At 47.9% G+C, this 17334-nt stretch overlaps 1 pseudogene across 1 annotated transcript in view; it reads left to right on the top strand.

Annotated features, from left to right (window-relative positions):
- The window catches only part of LOC143785251 (transmembrane protease serine 9-like), a 64079-nt pseudogene that overhangs the window by 9527 nt on the left and 37218 nt on the right, over positions 1 to 17334 (top strand). Inside the window, exons 5-7 of the transcript XR_013217960.1 lie at positions 6147 to 6302; positions 8954 to 9143; positions 11358 to 11629. The product of XR_013217960.1 is annotated as a transmembrane protease serine 9-like (transcript). The remainder of the gene's footprint in view (positions 1 to 6146; positions 6303 to 8953; positions 9144 to 11357; positions 11630 to 17334) is intronic.

Here is a 17334-nt window from a genome sequence, read left to right as displayed (position 1 = left end):
ATCAGTTTTTTGCCATCAGTCACAATCCGTCGAATTCTGAAAAAAAAACAGGTCCGTCGAAGATTGTGAAAAACTGATGTGACGGATCCGTTTTTTTGCTGGATCCAACTAGCTGATCCAGCTAATTGGATCCTAAAAAGAATCGGAGCATGCTCAGTTAAAAAAAAAACGAATTCCATTGCCGGATTCCATCATTTGACAGATCCGGCGCCATAGACTAGGCTTCTATTCTAGCAAACGCCGTCCGTTTTTTCGATGGACACAAAAAACGTTACTATGTCCGTAGTCTCCAGCCCCAGATAAATAATTTTCGACGGATCCGGCAAAAAACGGATGAAACGTGAGGCCATCCGTCGCAATCCGACGATGATACAAGTCTATGAGAAAAAATGGACCTGGCGGCAACTTTTGACAGATCCCTTTTTTTCAAAATTTGCCGGAATGTGACTGACGGCAAAAACCTGATGTGTGAAAGCAGCCTAAGAGAGACTTTCATTCCTGTACAAACCAGATAACAGAGATTGCAGAGAGCAGCAGCCATGGCTCTTGGTATCAAAGCTTCTGTTTGGAACAGAGGTAAAGTCTTGACCGCTGCAAGTGGCGGCACATTACTTAACAATAGCCAGTTGGCTTCCCAGTGCCGCACGTCGGTCCAGTCTTGCTAGCCAGTATCTTTTCATGGCCGCTTCCTAGATCCGGCCAACACTTGGCTCCCAGTCCCACCTCTCTATCCCAATGTGCTCATTTGCTCCTCCCGACACACAGTGGCTCCTAGACTTCTTTTATCTCAGCTGAACAGCCCTTTTCTACCTGTCTCTGCTCCACAGAATACCGAGGGTCTCTCTCTCTAGCTGTAATTTATCTGAAGCCCCATTTTTTCCTTAGAAAGAAAGAAGCCATTTGTTTCCAGTCCTGGCTCTTGTGCCAGACCTTGCTTCCTTCTCCCTCTGACACAGTCAGTATTGTGTCTCTGGTTCTCTCCATATGTGCCTGAATATTTAAAGAATAATTCTCAGCTTTCATTTGTTTGTAAGGAATTTTTTTCTCCTCCTATTATTTTCAGCTCAAGTCAGGTGTCTAATTATTTCCTCTGCTATTCCTGATTTACATTCTTCTACTACCAGTCCTATTTACAATCTCAGATCAGCTCATCTAGGTGTCACCCACACTTACCATTCTACAATCAGGCCTCCTTATTTCCAACTTCTTTCAGCTGTTCTCCATTCTATTAACACTTCAGTCCCTGCCATCAAGGTAATGCAACTCTGCAAGCAAGTTACCAGTATGCCAATATATTTAAACTATTTATGTGTGAACAGCAGCTCTGCAAACAAGTTTGCGAATTCTTCACTGTTATCCTGCAGTTAACCCATTTCCTGATAAAAGATCTATTTTGCATACATCTCTGGTATTAACTATAAACCTGCTACATGTTCAGTATTGCTTTATATCTATAGTTTCTATGGGAATCCTCACAGCTGTCTCTGCATAATCTGGTGCTTCCTTCTCCACTTGTCGGTCTAACATCCTGCAAATCCTGCTATCCTGGTCCTCACTGAACCATGTGCCATCCTTCAAGACCCACTCCACTGCACTATCGCCTTTCTCAGTGCTGCTCATCCATGCCTACGGCTTAGAGGATCTACCTTACCAGGGAGCCCGGAAAACAATTGAACTTTCAAGTGGCAGAATTTGCCACATTTACTGGCCAGCACCAGAAATCTCGACCGTTTTGGCTGTCGTCATGGCTGGGGAGTGCCGTGAATTGCTCTCCCATGTTGCAATACAGCGTTTAAAACATCATCTTGAACCTTTAGACATCCGCCTCCACTTTACAATCCTTAACACTTCTCAGTAGCTTTATTAGGTCCCAGCATGGTCACACGGGAAGGCGAATACTGCAGGTTGTTGTGAAAACATGAGGTCTCTTGGGGACCAGAAGCTTCACCTCTCACATGACGCGAGGTGCCATATTTTCTATTATTTATTATTATTATTTATATAGCACCATTAATTCCTTGGTGCTGTACATGAGAAGGGGTTACATACAGGGTTATAGATATCATTTACAGTAAACAAATTTATGATGACTGACTGGTACGGAGGGGAGAGGACCCTGTCCTTGTGGACTTACATTCTACAGGATACTGGGGTAGAGACAGAAGGTTGGGGGAGCAGCAGCTCGGGTGGTTGGTGAGGCAGCAGCACGGGTGGTTGGTGAGGCAGCAGCACGGGTGGTTGGTGAGGCAGCAGCACGGGTGGTTGGTGAGGCAGCAGCATGGGTGGTTGGTGAGGCGGCAGCACGGGTGGTTGGAGAGGCGGCAGCACGGGTGGTTGGTGAGGCGGCAGCACGGGTGGGTGGTGAGGTGGTAGCACGGGTGGGTGGTGAGGCAGCAGCACGGGTGGTTGGTGAGGCAGCAGCATGGGTGGGTGGTGAGGCAGCAGCATGGGTGGGTGGTGAGGCAGCAGCACGGGTGGTTGGTGAGGCAGCAGCACGGGTGGTTGGTGAGGCAGCAGCACGGGTGGTTGGTGAGGCAGCAGCACGGGTGGTTGGTGAGGCGGCAGCATGGGTGGGTGGTGAGGCGGCAGCACGGGTGGGTGGTGAGGCGGCAGCACGGGTGGGTGGTGAGGCGGCAGCTCGGGTGGTTGGTGAGGAAGCAGCATGGGTGGTTGGTGAGGCGGCAGCACGGGTGGTTGGTGAGGCGGCAGCACGGGTGGTTGGTGAGGCAGCAGCACGGGTGGTTGGTGAGGCAGCAGCATGGGTGGTTGGTGAGGCGGCAGCACGGGTGGTTGGAGAGGCGGCAGCATGGGTGGTTGGTGAGGCGGCAGCACGGGTGGGTGGTGAGGTGGTAGCACGGGTGGGTGGTGAGGCAGCAGCACGGGTGGTTGGTGAGGCAGCAGCATGGGTGGGTGGTGAGGCAGCAGCACGGGTGGTTGGTGAGGCAGCAGCACGGGTGGTTGGTGAGGCAGCAGCACGGGTGGGTGGTGAGGCGGCAGCACGGGTGGGTGGTGAGGCGGCAGCACGGGTGGGTGGTGAGGCGGCAGCACGGGTGGGTGGTGAGGCGGCAGCACGGGTGGGTGGTGAGGCGGCAGCTCGGGTGGTTGGTGAGGAAGCAGCATGGGTGGTTGGTGAGGCGGCAGCACGGGTGGTTGGTGAGGCGGCAGCACGGGTGGTTGGTGAGGCAGCAGCACGGGTGGTTGGTGAGGCAGCAGCACGGGTGGTTGGTGAGGCAGCAGCACGGGTGGGTGGTGAGGCGGCAGCACGGGTGGGTGGTGAGGCGGCAGCTCGGGTGGTTGGTGAGGCAGCAGCTCGGGTAGAGGTGAGGCGGCAGAATGGTTATTGCAGGCTGTAGGCTTTCCTTAAGAGATGGGTTTTCTGGTTCCATTCTATGAAAACAATATGAAACACCAGGTCAAATCCCTGTTCATAGCCACAACTTTGGTACAATTTCTTAAAAAACTTGATGTTTTGCCCCAATAATGTAATTAATGTAGTTTTAAGAATGAGAGTCTAAGCTTTAAAATAAAATCTACAGTAGATTGTAACATTAGCCTTGGTCCTGCTTGTAATCAGAAGTAAGGAGAGACACACGTGAGGCCATTAGTGGCCAGGACTCATCTTACATGTTCTTGACTACTGATGTCCAACTCTACATATCAGGTAAGACCTTGGCAGGGAGTGCGGTTTTACATGTTGCGGTGATGGTGTGACCATGTAGGTATTTGCTCCCACTAAAAGTAATACATTGTAGTAAATCTCCAATATGACAATTATGAGAAATCTAGCGGACAAGCCATAAGCTAATTAGGTTGGAAGTGCAATAGGAGCTTGTCAATGAACTTTGAAGAAATAGTCCAAGTGTAATGACACGCCCCAGTGCACTTTTAGCTGATTTGCATATGACTTCTCATTTAGATCTGTTACATCAGATCTCTACAAACAAATTGCATCATTTTAATGGGGGACATGGACCTAAACAGCCATTCCTGTACTCCTGTATGTGAACACCTGCAGGCCGGTTCTCTTTAAGTCCCCTATCCAGAGTGGTTATCAGTCATAATCCATGGGTGGAGACGGAGACTTTGCTTCATATTCACATTTCTGATTTCGTGTTTTTAGTTATTCATTTACCGGCAGGAAATAAGGTGTGAAAAGTTTGAGTTGTGAAATCTTACCTGCAAATTGTACAACTGAGACAAATAGGAGAAAAAAAAATTGTTTCCTTCACCAAAAAGGTTTTTGTACTTAAGAACCGATAATCCAAAGATCCATCGTAGGCTAAAGCTAAACCATTGTCACCTACCGGAGAGGGATTTGTTATAGGAGGAAGTTTGAAGTCTGGCAAAGACGACCCTGGACTGAGGAGCAGCGAAAATCCGACATCAGATCAGAACAGGACAGTGTTCCTCTCCAAAATTATAGCAATTGTCTCCTCACTTCCTTGACATTTAGAGACCGATGTAAGAAGAAGAGAGGACACTGCACATTTCCCGGGCACAATGGTAGACACGGCCCAGGCACAATAGTCAACACAGCCCAGGTACAATAGTGGACACAAGCCGGGCACAATGGTTGACACACCTCAGGCACAATGGTTGACATGGCGCAGACACGAAAGTGGACACTGCCCCAGCACAATGGTGGACACAGCCTGGGAATAATGGTGGACACAGACAATAAATAAAGGAGGACACGGCCCAGGTATGGAGGTGAACACGGCCTAGGCGCAATGGTGGACACAGGCCAAGGCATGAAGATGGATGCTGCCCGGGCAAAATGGTGGACTCAACCCAGGCATGAAGGTGAACAATGCCTGGGCACAATGGTGGACACAGCCCAAGGCACGAAGGAGGACCCTGCACTGGCACAATGGCAGACTCAACACAGGCACGAAGGTGGACACTGCCTGGGCACAATGGTGGACAAGGTCCTGGCACAATCGGGGACACTGCCCAGGCATGAAGGTGGACATGGCCCCAGCACAATAGTGGAGCCAGCCCGGGCACAATGGTGGACACTGACAGGGCATGAAGGTGAACAGGGCCCGGGCACAATGGTGGACACAGCCTGGGCACAATGGTGGACATGACCAGAGCACAATGGTGGACACAGCGTGGGCACAATGGTGGACACAGCTCAGGCACAATGGTAGACATGGCCCGGGCACAATGGTGGACACAGCCTGGGCACAATGGTGGACACAGCTCAGGCGCAATGGTAGACATGGCCCTGGCACAATGGTGAACACAGCCTGGGCACAATGGTGGACATGACCAGAGCACAATGGTGGACACAGCCTGGGCACAATGGTGGACACAGCTCAGGCACAATGGTAGACATGGCCCGGGAACAATGGTGGACACAGCGTGGGCACAATGGTGGACACAGCTCAGGCACAATGGTAGACATGGCCCGGGCACAATGGTGGACATAGCCTGGGCACAATGGTGGACATGACCAGAGCACAATGGTGGACACTGCCTGGGCATGGAAGTGGACACAGCCCGGCACCACTCTTTTGAGTTGTGTCTCCGACATCAATTTCTCAATGAGTTATTTTTTCAAGTAAAATAGAAATATGTCCAACATTCAACTTGTGATCTGTTCTATGCTCTGTTTGATAAAATATACGGATAAGACATTTCCATGATCACATGAAGGAACATGTTAGCTATTTGTGGGAAACTCACGAGACATCCTAGCACTTGGTGGAGAAGTCGTCATAGAGTTCTGGACTAGATAAAAAGACGTCATCTGTAAGAGGCTGTGTGGAACTTTACTGTAACCTCCAATATGTTCTGCAGGATCAGTGTCCATGACTATATGGTCACCGTATGGCAGGAATATTGGTCTTAGTAACAGCGGGGCCGTCTCCTGAGGCATCCCCTATCGTCCACCATAATGAGGGTCTCCGTAGTTGTAAACATGGCTACCTGGGTAGTGGCCCACTCAGATGAGTTTTGGCCCTCACTCCTGTGCTGAACTCCTCGTTACACCTCTACAACAACTCCATGAGGGAACAAACCTACGAAGACTGATATCGGCCATTGATGAGTATGCAAAGGTGATGGGTGTGGACGGGACTTTGCTTCATACTCTCACATGTGAATAGTCATTAATAATATATCGTAAATTATACAAAGAGGCAATAAAAGAAAAAAAAGTCTCCAGATAGTCAAAAGTTTAAGAACTTTCCCTCCCACAACACATATATCTGTGGAGCTGCAAGGAACCAAAAGAAGGCAGCAAAGCGGAGAAATGCAAAGGACCCTGCTCCATGTGCTGACAGTCCTACATGTGGGTAAGAGTCTGCACATATAGGGGCCTTACATAGGACTGCAGGTGACATCCACAATATTATCTGTACTCAGGGAGTTTTCACTGTGTTATCTGTGGTGTTACATAGGACTGCAGGTGACATCCATAACATTATCTGCACTCAGAGAGTTTTCACTGTGCTATCTGTGGTGTTACATAGGACTGCAGGTGACATCTATTACATTATATGTGGTGTTACATAGGACTGCAGGTGACATCTACTACATTATCTGTACTCAGAGAGTTATCACTGTGTTATCTGTGGTGTTACATAGGACTGCAGGTGACATCTACTACATTATCTGCACTCAGAGAGTTATCACTGTGCTATCTGTGGTGTTACATAGGACTGCAGGTGACATCTACTACATTATCTGTACTCAGAGAGTTATCACTGTGTTATCTGTGGTGTTACATAGGACTGCAGGTGACATCTACTACATTATCTGTACTCAGAGCGTTATCACTGTGTTATCTGTGGTGTTACATAGGACTGCAGGTGACATCTACTACATTATCTGTACTCAGGGAGTTATCACTGTGTTATCTGTGGTGTTACATAGGACTGCAGGTGACATCTACTACATTATCTGCACTCAGAGAGTTATCACTGTGCTATCTGTGGTGTTACATAGGACTGCAGGTGACATCTACTACATTATCTGTACTCAGAGAGTTATCACTGTTATCTGTGGTGTTACATAGGACTGCAGGTGACATCTACATTATCTGTACTCAGAGAGTTATCACTGTGCTATCTGTGGTGTTACATAGGACTGCAGGTGACATCTACTACATTATCTGTACTCAGAGAGTTATCACTGTGTTATCTGTGGTGTTACATAGGACTGCAGGTGACGTCTACTACATTATAAGCCAGTAAACAATTCTACTATGTATTGTCATCCCTGTCATTGTAACATCCCATACAGTACAGAGAACACTTTGTATTATGAGGATTGATACACGATGTAAATAAAAATAACGCAAATATTTTCTTTTCTGCGTTTCTTATTATAAAAGTATTATTGGTATTACAATGGAAAGTTTCCACCACGGCTGCCCTTTGGATAGCTACTTAGCTTTCCTTGTTCCGTCTTTTATGGGAAGGTGGTGGGGTAAAAAGACAAAAGAAATTGTAATAAAATCAATTCTGTTTTTTTTTTTAAATAAATCATTAGTACGTGCAAATAATATCTTATTAGAATTTAAAAAAAATGTTTCTTCCTCCCGGACAGATCGTTCTTTATCAAACTTCTTGATTCATATGTAAACTTTGTCTTCAGTGAATGCAGTTTCCCAGTACTGAGAGGCAGAGAACAGTTTTTTCTCATAAAGTTTTATGAAGAAATGTAAATGTTCTTCCAGGAGAACTTGGAAATTATATATGAAATTGTAATTGCATTACTGCCATGGAAGAAAGTTAAAAGATGATGTTACTTAGCGAATACATTGGCCATTTCATGTGCCCAACAGCAACAACAAGGCGACCTTCTCTGCCGGGACCCTAACCTGACAATAATGACCTAATTAAATTGGCCATACCATCGACCATATGCCATGTCTATATGTGCCCGCGATATACTATATGTGCCCCAAATATATGTGTGTATGCCCGGCCTGATGTGCCATCATCTCTTATATGGGAGGATACTGTTAACCCTTCTCTGCCAATCTTTGCCGTCATTCAGATATCGTTACTAGAGAAGAGAGGATCTTCTGGAGTTCACATCCGTCAGTTTTGCTGAATTTTGCCCTAAACTTTGATTTGCAGCAAATCAAATCGCTGTGAAATGAAAGTGCTACAAATTTTCCAATTATTCCAAAAAGAAAAGTCTAACCCCCTGACATCTCCTCACATTGCATCCAACGCCATTCTAGCTATCTAATGCAAACAGAGGTTTAGGAATGTGGAAGGCAAACCGCAGATTGATCTGGTGGCGGAAACAATTCCACAAGAGTTTGATTGACATTAAATCAATTCTCCCCGAGCTCAGGAATCAATGCTGAAACATGCTAATAAAATCCTCAACAAGCTGCACATTAAATGCTAATCCCTGGGTGGACACATGGTCCAGACATCCCGCGCCAGAGAACCCCAAAATCATATTTCTCGTCATAGCTGTAATCTCGCTCCACACATGTTGGTGCATGTTATGCCTAAAGGAAATGTCAGGCAGGAAAGATACACAGCATTGGAGGGTCCACAGGTACGTGGGCAGGCGCTGTATCCGATGGTTTCAGTAAATGCACACATCTGTAGAAGAGACACAAGACACCAGGGAACATGGGCCTCACGGTAACTCATGGGTGGGATATGCTCCAGTGGTCCTCAAAGGTTTTGTGGTGTTGGCCTCCTCTTAGATAAGATACTGATGAAAAGAAATTCTTTATTTTAGACTTTCCTCTTATTTTGACTTTACATCCAGTTCTTCATGTCGACATCTTGGTTCCTCACCGGTAGGTCTTTTTCTGCATCACAGTCCGGTAATATATGGACACTCACTGTATAATATTCATTATTCACCCATAGATACATCTACTGCACAATAATACTGCGTGCACACTCCACATTGCCTTTTGTCTTATTTTTTCTAATCCCTCTAGTATCATTGATTCTCTGTTTCTCTGCAGCCATTACCACCACCACGTCTCAGCCAGTGTGCGGATCTCCAGCCTTCTCCAGCCGGATCGTTGGGGGTTCAGATGCAGTAGATGGACAGTGGCCCTGGCAGGCTAGTATACAGTATCTGGGAACCCATTTCTGTGGTGGCTCCTTGATCTCCAGCCAGTGGGTGCTGAGTGCCGCTCATTGCTTCGAACCGTAAGTTCTCTACGTGAATCTCGTCACAAACCACTTATCAGAATGTCTGAAGGCTTTATCATCTTCATGTCTTGGCCCTTTCCTCCAATGCTCTTGTCGGTCAGCTTTTATTTGAAGGCCTAATGGTCAGATTTAGGTCAAGTGTTCCAACCATGTGGCCTTCAAAAAAGCCAAGAGGTACCAAGAATTGCCGATGTGGCACAGCGCGGTACTATCCTGGCTACAACTCATTCCAGAACTGGGTGGGGTTACAATGGTCAAACCCAGGGATACAGATAGATTCAAGTAATGTAACACAGGGAGGCGAGGGAACCTGTTCTTTAGCGGAGCTTTTAGGAGCTTTTCGGAGAAAGTCCTCTTCAAAAAACTGTCTGAAAAATTGCTTCAAAAATACTTGAAAGACCCTTTCTATTTATTTTTTTGTGTGTGACAACTCTGCTGTTGATGTATTCGGTCTTTTGAGTGTTTTTTCAGCTTCAGATTTGGAAGGGTTCCAGGTGTGAAAAAGAGACATGGCAGTCAATGCTTCAAAGTCACTGTTGATGAAATCCGCTCCGAATTAGGCACTGTCCAATCAGAACGCTGCAAAACACTTTAGGGAACAAACTCCACCAAAAACACCACCAAGGCTTTGTGCACACCGCTATTATTAAACTCAGGTGAAGATTTTCACATAAAGGACGTTTCAGAAAACTGTGGATTTCTTTTCCTGAATTGTTTTTTGTTTCTTTTTTTCTCCGAAGCTTCCAGAGTGATTTTCTAATTATTTTTTTTTTTACAGTTTTCCCATGGTTTTTGTGGCATATTTTTTATTGTCATTTTGCGGTAGTTTTTTCATTAAATAACAATGATAAACGCTCCATAAGACGTTCGTCTTCTTCTGGGCTTTATTTGAACTTTTCCATTGTCTTGTGTTGTTGTAGTGATATATGTATAGGTATGAATGTGTGACTAGCAGTAATTTAACATCTGTCCTGAGACTCACAAAGGTCTCACAAAGGTCACACCGTATGTTATCCTGAGAAGGCAGTCTACTGTCTCCAATCTCGCCAGGGGGTGTTGCTAAGAACCAGGAAGAAGGGGAAACATTTTCACACCTTCTGGCTCTTTTGAAGAAAGATGTCAATTACAGCCTGACACTATCCATCTGTGAGAACTGACACAAAGAATTTCAGAGAACTTAATATATTCATTGGTGGAGCAGCCGTGGTCCATTAAATAAAAAAGCAATTATAATATCAACCTGAGAGGCTGGTCTAGAAATTTGACCTCCAGGTTGACTCTATAAATTAGGCCTACACACAAAGAAAGTTGTTCACAGACTGAGGGAGCCAAGCTGATGTGTTCCATTCCATATTCATTCCCCCCTCAGGGAGCAGAAAGCAGACTACAAAGTTAGATATTTCTGTAAGTTTTCTCCCATTTATTTTTATAACTGTTTTGCATATTTGTATGTCACTTTTTATTTCCATATTTTTATACCCTTTTTATTGTAAGCACTGTACCTTTTCTATTAAAGCTTAAAACTTTAATAAGTTGAACCTTGCATGTTCTAAAAAATTCATAGCCTTATGATTGGCAGACAGTATTAGTAATATTTCCGGGACTCATCGCCCATGTGTTCGGTGAGTGGTGGCAGCGTGTATGACGGGGTGTATGGACTGTGTCAGGGTGTGATTTATGCTCCCATTACAGCATAGGACAGAGGTTGAATGCTGGATTGAGAGATAGGAGATAGATTAACCCTTGCAGGTGCAACCCCAAGTCACGTGCTGAGAAACAGGTGCCTGACAGTCGTAAAGTGCAAAGTGTCTTCCGAGAGGAGAGTGTCAGAAGAATGGACAAGTCACTTGTTTTAGAAATCTAAATTGATTAAAAGACTTTCAAAAGCCTGAACATGTGCACGGAAAATGGTTTATACACAGAAATGCTTACCGTATATTCATATTTTTTGGAGTCTTCTGATAGAGTTTTCAGGCAGTTTCTGCAGCAGATTCCACCTGAAAAAGATGTTGCGGATACAAACCAAAGATGGAGCATTTCCCCAAGTGGTTAGCACTAGAAACCCATTGTGTTTCTGCGAGCCTCAACAACAGTCTGTGCACACAGCCTTAGGATTAATCAGTAGAGCGGAGTTGTAAATTGCATATAAGTTGGCCAATAAGTCACCACGTAACTGGACAACTCCTCATTTTGTCTCTGGTCATATTTCAGGCTTCTCCCCATCGTTAACACTGAGGTGCATCTGGGGGCATACCAACTGTCACAGGGTAATCCGCAAAGTGTCCCGAAGAAAATAGACTCTGTTTATAACCATCCGAAATATTCAAGTGAAGGACATGAATATGACATCGCTTTAGTCAAGCTCTCCAGTTCGGTCACCTACACCAACTACATCCAGCCCATATGCCTGCCCTCCGCTTCCGTCACTTTCCCTTGTGGCATGGAGTGCTGGGTCACCGGCTGGGGAAATATACAGAGTGATGGTAAGTGACGCTGAGACCTCCACTCAGCATGCTGCACAGTAATACCCAGGGATGGGCAAAATTATTTGCCATTTGTGAAGTTTTGAAGTGTCAAACAATCATTCTTATCAATTAACAAAATGTAAAGTAAATGAGCTAAAAAAATCTAAATCCCATCAATATTTGGGGACTGCTCGTCACCTCCATAATAAACATCTTGTGACCGCCCATCACCACCATCATCAATATCTGGTGACCGCCCGTCACCTTTATCATCAATATCTGTTGACCGACCACCCATCACTTTTGTCACAAGGTCCTCCTCCCGTATCACACAATAAACAGAGCGAGAGATGAGTGAACAGTCCAAAAACGTTTATTACATGCAACCCTAAAGTTCCATAAAACAATCCACCACAGAGAGGATAAAATAGTCCAGGAACACAGATACAGTCCAGTTACGGGATAAATGTCCCCAGAGATGAGAGTCACAATCCTCCGCTTAGAGATCGGTATCGCTCCAGATACTTCTCTGTATAGGATCCTCCAGCAGAAGTTCCCAGGGTAATCAGAGTTTCTCCAAGTCTCTCTGCGGTGCTGGCCTCAGCATCAGCATCCCACAAAGGATATACCTTACTGTTCTGTATGTCCTCCTCAGGCCCCTCCTTATATACAGGGGTGGCCAGACTGGATGGAGGGTTTTCAGGCCCCAGACCTGGGAACTGTGCCTCAGAGATCAAGGCAGTACAGGGTGTGATTTGCAGCATTTGGAGAGCAGAGGGGTCATGAATGGACAGTGAGGAAAAGTCAGCAGGGGTTCCTCAAGAGGCATGGGCACATTCAGGCTGCAGATAGTAACTGATCTAATTCAATTATCGGACTTCATGTAAGTTAATTAAGACTCTAGACCAGACTGGGAATACACAGTATGATAAAGAGCAACAGTACAGCACTCCTAAAATCAGTAAAAATATGAACATAGACAGAATGATACCCTACACACCATCACAACCTCTTCCCCCTTTTAATAAGTGAGCACGCCATCAGGTTCACATAGACCTCTTGCCTCCTCACTTTAGTCCACATTGCTCAACTATTGATCATTCTTTGTACAGTGGTAGGGTAGGCCATCCTGAGGGAGTCTATGGATCTTCTTGTTGGATGATGGCTCAAACAAAATGGCACTGTAACCCCCAATGTCGTTTCCAAGGAGGATATCTGCAGGAAGTCCTCCCATAACTCCAACAGCACAGCTTTTTCCCATAGCCATAATCCAAATGCACAAAAGCTCGCTGTATATATTTGCGTGTACCCCCCACCAGGACAATGGGAATTCTGGTGCCACGTTGAATTGCCTCCGGTCAAACCACATGGGGGTGAGCGATAATCAGGAATGCCCAGGTGTCTCTAAATCCCAACACTATGTATTCATCAATTAAGACATCCTACAGCTGACCTTGTGCTGGGTAGCTTGGGGACAAAGGCTGGAGGCCGTACACTGAAGGGGTATCTATGCTGCCGAAGTCGGTGATCAACTCTGGTGGGGGTGGTATTATTAATTCTTTCTCAGGCGAGATAGAGTGCACAAGATGCGCCAGATGAGGTGTGGGTGCGTGGGGCACAGGTGGATTGCTGGTGCCCAGGTTGCCCGCACCCATAACATCTCCTCTATGTGATTCCTCCAGGTTGTGGTCAAAACTGTTGAGGCCCAGGATTGTAACGTGTGGTTGTCCCTGCCTGTGGGTGGGCAGAGGGAGCAGATATCACCAGAGGGGGTCGGGGCACAGGACTAGACAGGTTTATTGTCCAGAAGCCTCCTCAATTGCGGTCAGATAGTAAGGGCCTCATCGGCCAGGGCTGCAGCTCTATCCAATGTGCACGGCGACCCATACCCGTACCTCTGCGGGGCACTTGGCAAGAAATTGTTCTATAAGGAACGCCTGTATAGCATCTTCCACAGTGAAGGTTTTTTCTGCTTCCAGCCATCTCCGACACGCCTGGGACATCTTATGTGCATACATCCTAAAGCATCCCCCGATGGTGCATGGGAGGTCTCGGAACTGGGCCCTATATGAGTCTGGGGTGATAGCATGGTGATCCAGGATAGTCCGTTTGAGATTATTATAATCCCGGTTCAGCAATGAGTCATTGGTTCGGTAAGACTCCGCCACGCTTCCGTTCAGGAGTCCCACTAATAAGCCAGAGTGGGGCACCTCCATCACAGCCCACTGCTGCTCAAAGTCCTCGAAGAGCCCTCCACATCTCAGGAAGCCTCATCAAAAGGCTTGCAGTCCGTCAAGGTGATTCGTACAAACTCCCGAATCGTTTGGTTTACACTCCAAATCACAATACTCTCTATTTTAGGTTCCATTGCTTCTTTTCTCCACTATGCTAGGTGAGAAGCCTCCTCCTTATACTCCTCAGAGACGCCAGGGCCCAAAACCACTATCCCTTCTTTGTACCACACCTCCTACTGGCTTTTTGTGGTGGTCTACAGCGCTTGTCTGTTAGACATCTAGGAGCAGGTGGCCTGGATAGCACCCACCAGTAGGTCAATTAAGGCCTCTTTAGTCAGTCCCTGGCAGTTTAGGCCCAGATCTCTGGCTTTCTCCTGTAAACTGGATATGGTCCGCATTCACTCTCTGGGTGGTTCTCCATTTGGTTGCACTCTGTTGATCCCACTGCTGCCACCAGTTGTAAGAGGGTCCTTCTCCGGTATCACACAATTGCAGCGCCCCAGAGTCCTGGTCGTTGCAGTACTGATGCTCTGCCGCTAAGGGGGGCTATGGTACGTCTGATGGCACTGAAGGAGTTCATCTGACCAGGTATCACATACACCAATACATTTCACAGGCGGGTCTCCAGGGGGAGCTAAGGGTTCTATTCATTAGGCCACTCCTCACCTTGTGGGTAAAACTGGGGGTCAGGCAGGAAGTTAGAAAGAAAGCTGACTGGGTTGGAACCAGGCAACACCTTGTGGCAGAGGGTGTTGTGGGGGAAGATTCGGTAGGGTCCCTGTCAGGGGTGGGATCCTGACAGAGGCCTGGCAATGAGAAAGAACGTAACGGGACCGTGCCTGCTCAGGATAGCGGCGGTGCCCTAAGAAAGGATCAGAAGCGAGATAGATTGTGCTGAGTGAGAAACGAGATCAAAGCAAGAAGGAGAATACCAGTAGGAGTCGTGCTGTAAGACCGAGGCAACATCCTACTGAGGCGCACAGCCGGCGGCCGGAATGCCGAGGAAGTATTTATATATCTAGCTCCAAGCAATACTTCAAACCAACGGCAGGACAGTCAGTCACAGGCGGGCTGTCTCACCCAAATCACCTAAGGAGACATAGGGGGCAACCTGTGGAGAGGGGCGACTCTAGGGTCCCGGAAGAGCTCCGAGCCTACCCGTCATATGGGTGCGTCCCAACCGTAACATCAGGGAGGGACGGAGGATTAGCAGAACATCATCTAATCGAGTTGTGAGGGAACACGAGAAACAGACACAACAGTTGTGGGGACTATCCCGTAAGCACAGCAGGGGAGGACCACAACACATAGCGCTAGCAGGAAGGCACAGATTTCCACCTGCAAAGGGAACTCTGGAGGTGCCATTGGACTGGCCGGACTTGCGCAGCCTGGTTGACCGTATTCCGGACTGAGGACTCAGAAATCTTCAGTAAAGAGGTAAAGAGACTGCAACCTGGTGTCCTCGTTATTTACTGCGACCGGCACTTCACAACTACCCCACCATTCCCCACTCATTCACTGAACGCCCCCGCGCAGGCAGGGCCACGGGCCGGGTCTAGCCACCGTGACAACCCCAGAACAGAGACTCAGAGGCCCGGTACCGGGTCCCCCCTTCGGCCCTGCGGCGGGTGGGGGCGCTGCAGAAACTTGGCGTCACGAACAGGATCTACTTAAGCCTGAAGAATCGGGTCATGTGTGCCTTGGAACTGTGATTTATAGTGCTTGGACTGTACTTTATTGCAAAGACTGTGTATTGCCATTACCACAAGGATTACCGCCAAAACCGCCGCCATTACCGCGCTAAGGAGAAGCGCAGGAGAAGAAGAGGGGCGTGGAGTGGGCGTAGACAAGATGGAGAGCGCGAAGGACAATGGCCGCCCAGTCTAAATATTTCTGTGTCCTGAGGACGTGTCCGTCAACCGCTGAGGTCCGCCTCCTTATCCTGTTTGGAGGGTGGAGACCATGGAGACGGGGCCGCCCACGAAAGAGACCGTGGGAAGAAGATGCTGGAGAGGAGATAAAGATGGCGACGCCGGGAGCACCGCGTGGGGATGACCTGACTCGGCATGGAGCCGCATCACCGGACACAGCCTCGGAGACGCCATCGTTGCGGGGACTGGCCCTCAAGGAACCACCGATGGGCCGACCCAACTGGCAAATGTCCGAGGAGTGTGTGGCCGCAGCCGAGGCCCGACAGATAGCACGCCGCTTGGAGGCTGATGCCCGTGTGCTCGCTCGGCTGGGCCAGCCCAAGGAGGTCCGCCTGTCTCCGGTGTTCCCTGCTCCTCCCAACCCGGCCGCGGCTGAAGGTCCGCTGCGGGCGCAGGGCATGAGAATCCTGCCGGAGGCCAAACACTTGCGGCGCCTGATGACGGCGTGGCGGAGCCGGCCCCAGCCTGCAGCCCAGATTGACTTGACCAGCGTGGAAGAAACCCCGCCGTCACACTGGGGTGTAGTGGTGTCCTTTAACTCCCGACACGGAAGGGGAGTTATACAGGAGATTGGGGAGCCGCTACAGGTCCGTGTAGACCGGGAGGAAGTGGAGCCCTGCGGAGGGAGGTTCGCTCACGACCTGGAGCCAGGCGACGCTGTGACCTACACCAGATGGAGGAGGGAGGTCAGCTGGATAGCTCGGGGTGTCCAGCGGTGCGTCGCACTGCAAGCCGCTGCCGGAACATCAGAAGACGAACCTCCTGCTGAAAAGGCAACGGAACCTGTCCCTGCGGAGCAGCGGGGAACCCGGACCCACCATGTACCTCGGGGGCGTGCTGGCTCATCAGTGAGGAGGGCATCACGGCGAGGGATCCTGTCATTGCTGGGACAGGAACCGCTCCTTGGATCGGCAGCGCGACCCGTTGGTCTGGTGAGGCCCGGAAGGAAACCACCTTCTGCACCACAAGAGTAAGATCTTAAAACTCTGCATTATATGTACATAGTTCATCAACCTGCTTGTTTTCTGCTATGTTGCTGCTAAACCCGTCCAGGGTTAACTCTTAAAGGGATCCCTTTGTTGACCCGGGATCTCTATTGCTTTTTGGTTGATTTTCTACCTTTTTGCTCCGTTATTAAGAAACTGCTGGAGTCATGAACGATGCATGATACAAACTCCTTGTAAATAGTTTGCACCTTCTTAAAGGTGCTCCTTACTGGTTTTACATACAAGAAGGACTCTTTGCGAAGATACGGTTCTTGGAACCCGCACCGGAGTCCTTACTGTGTACGGACTGGTAGCTGGAGAAGTTGCGCTACCTCATAAAGACTTGGTCCCCTCTTAAAGGGGATGTTTACCTGTTGCACTTATGAGTAGTATTGCCTTAAGACAGTAAAGTGGCAATGATGTTTTGAAAGAGAGAGTAATAATGCTAATGTGTAGAAGTTAAATGTAACTAACTAGTTAATTGTCAGAAATGTTTAATAATGTTGATAGAAGAATGAGGACAGAAAGTGAACCCGTATGGGGTTAGTTAGTGAGTCCTCCTTGGAGCCATA

Source organism: Ranitomeya variabilis, chromosome 7 (assembly GCF_051348905.1).
Source record: "Ranitomeya variabilis isolate aRanVar5 chromosome 7, aRanVar5.hap1, whole genome shotgun sequence".
Lineage (NCBI taxonomy): Eukaryota > Metazoa > Chordata > Amphibia > Anura > Dendrobatidae > Ranitomeya > Ranitomeya variabilis.
Note: the sequence above shows the minus strand (reverse complement) of the source record. Positions and strands in the feature narration are given on the sequence as shown.